The sequence below is a fragment of the Hesperophylax consimilis genome, chromosome 15 (assembly GCF_061612785.1).
Source record: "Hesperophylax consimilis isolate HC1 chromosome 15, BYU_Hcon_1.0, whole genome shotgun sequence".
Classification (NCBI taxonomy): domain Eukaryota; kingdom Metazoa; phylum Arthropoda; class Insecta; order Trichoptera; family Limnephilidae; genus Hesperophylax; species Hesperophylax consimilis.
Genome location: NC_142850.1, coordinates 4,648,859 through 4,651,468, shown reverse-complemented (window position 1 = coordinate 4,651,468; position 2,610 = coordinate 4,648,859).

The following is a 2,610-nucleotide window of genomic DNA, read 5'->3' as shown; positions in this document are numbered from 1 at the left end:
GGTGATGGCCTTGAACGAAGAAACAGCTGTCATAATAATAAAAAAGTAAAATACCTGCAGAACTTAATGATAAAATTATTAAATAAAAACACACGAAAAACGGTCTACCTAAAACAGGACTTCGCTACGCTCAGCCAATATAATAATATATAATTTTTGGAGGTGGCTATAATAAATAGTCAGGGGAGTGTAGCCGTTGTAACACCGATTTTCTATCTCAATGAGTTTGATAGTGCCTACGTGCTGGAAATGCAAAGATAGTGGCAGAGTAGGTACAAATACAGAATATTTAGCTTATTTAGGATGAATGTGTTCTGAATACGAGTTTATACCAAAGTATACCTACGCATAATCTGCTTGATACGATGGAGGTAAGTTCACAGTTTAAAACACTTTAAATCATTAATTTGTGTTTTTTTACATTAGCTCCACACAAGAGGCCGAGAGAAAAATTATTTTCGTCAGAACATTTGTCATCTTTGGGAATGCTGTGTGGAGGGTTTTATTAAGAAAAAGAAGGAGAGGAAGATCTGGGAATGATGAGTTATGAAGATCTGAGGAACGATCTCTGGCAATGTAATGAACTACTTAGGGTGATCAATAAATGGTTCCTGGGGCGGCGGTACCCATGAATAACACAAATTAATCCAATAAAATTTACCGGCGTACGCCAGGATTCGAACACGCGACCTCCGGTTTGATAGTCGAACGTCTTACCCCTCGACGACAGAGATTATTGTTACTATGTATTTTTAATACCGATTAAGAGTTCAACTGTTCCCAACCGTCTGGAGTCAGTGAGCCTATGGAATCCCCGAATTAGGTATGTAGTTAGGCTGAAGGTTGTGAGGAAGGGAAGGAGATGTGGGAGAGGAAGATGGGGGAGTACCTGGCTATTCGGATCTAGTCGCCAAACATGGATAAAGCCATTTAAAGCAACGTTTCAATTCTGAAGGGTGGTCTTACACTAGGGTTATACTGAAAGTGTCTTGCACTCTTGAACGTGCCACAAGTATATGGTATATTTTATTTTAAAAGAATAAATTATGAAATAACACAAATTCGTCAAATAAAATATACTTGCGCGATTAGAACCCGCGACCTTCGGATTGAATTGAAATATAACAATTGTACGGTATTTTATGAAATATTTCCATTTAAAATCCCGTAAAAAGGTCGTTAATAAATAAATAAATACAGTCACGGAATGCAATTACGGACTGTACATCAGAACTTTTAAAGGGGTTTTTTATGTTGGTCCAAAGTTACGAATGAACTGCATCTTTTCAAAAAATAATTAGTGTATTAGTTATTATTTAAGACACCGCCCATTAAATATTATACCCCTAAATTGATAATGTAATCGGATTTTCTTTTATTGAATGTAGAAATAGGATATGGTAATAACACATTACCTTTGTTGATCTAACTTATTGATTAAAACTATATACATATACAGTTTCATTATTTAAATTAATTAAATTAATAAATTTGCTTGTTAAAAATATATAACTTTCCAAAAAGACAAAATATAATATGTAATATATACACTTAAGGCGATGTACTACGTCGTGTAATATTTTTAATTGAGCCGCTATAAATAAAAAACCTTACGTAGATGGCGATAAGGTTTAAATTCCCGCTTAACACCATCCGCCTGTTTTGATTTATGCAAGAAAAAAACATGGCCAAAAAGTGTCTTTTATTTTATTTTGTGGATATTCAGGCATAAATATTTAATTTTATTCCGGTCATTTTATAAATAACTTAATTTACCACACTATTCAATAAAATCATAACCAAAAATGGGTTCGTAAGTAGGAGATTTTGAACTTTAAAGCAGTTTCATAGGCCTTTACATTATTTTTTCTGAGCTAAAAAAAACATATCTAAAAAATACTCGATTATTTCAAAGGCCAAGATGTATTCTACTCGCAGTATTTAATTAAAACATCTGAAAAATTTCTAGGCTACCAAATTTTCAAACCAAAAACACACGATTTTGCATTACTACGTATGGCATCGCCTTAACATATAGTTTTAAAACTTTTGCGTACATTTTTTTTATATTAAGCCCACACAGGAGGCACTGAAGAAAATAATTTTCCTCAGGGCCTATATCATCTTATAGGATGCTGTGTGAAGGGTATTTTTTAAGAAAAGGAAGGAGAGGATGATGAAGTTCTGGGAGGTACAATGTATGAGGGTTGGGTAGGAATCTAGGGTTGAGTGTATACAGGATTACCGAAAATATGTATATATCCCACCCACTGTGGTTAAAAGCGATAGGTCGAGAGAGAAGTCTTCTTCTTTCGTATTGTGGGGGGGGGGTCAGAGGGGGACATCTAGGTATGCAAGCCATTCTAGGGCCTCAGGCGTCGCCATGTGAACCTCATCAATCCCGCCGGGGAATGAATGGAGCGGGCATTCGTTGACCACATGTTCGGTGGTCTGCACCTCACTACATTCACACATCGCCGACCCTTTAAGGCCCCATCTGTGCATCATGTGGGTACAGCGGCGATGGGAGCACCTTAACCTATTAATGGCGAGCCAGGTTTTGCGAGGCAATGAGAACCCAGCCTGTCTATCGGTGGGGTCCTGTATGAG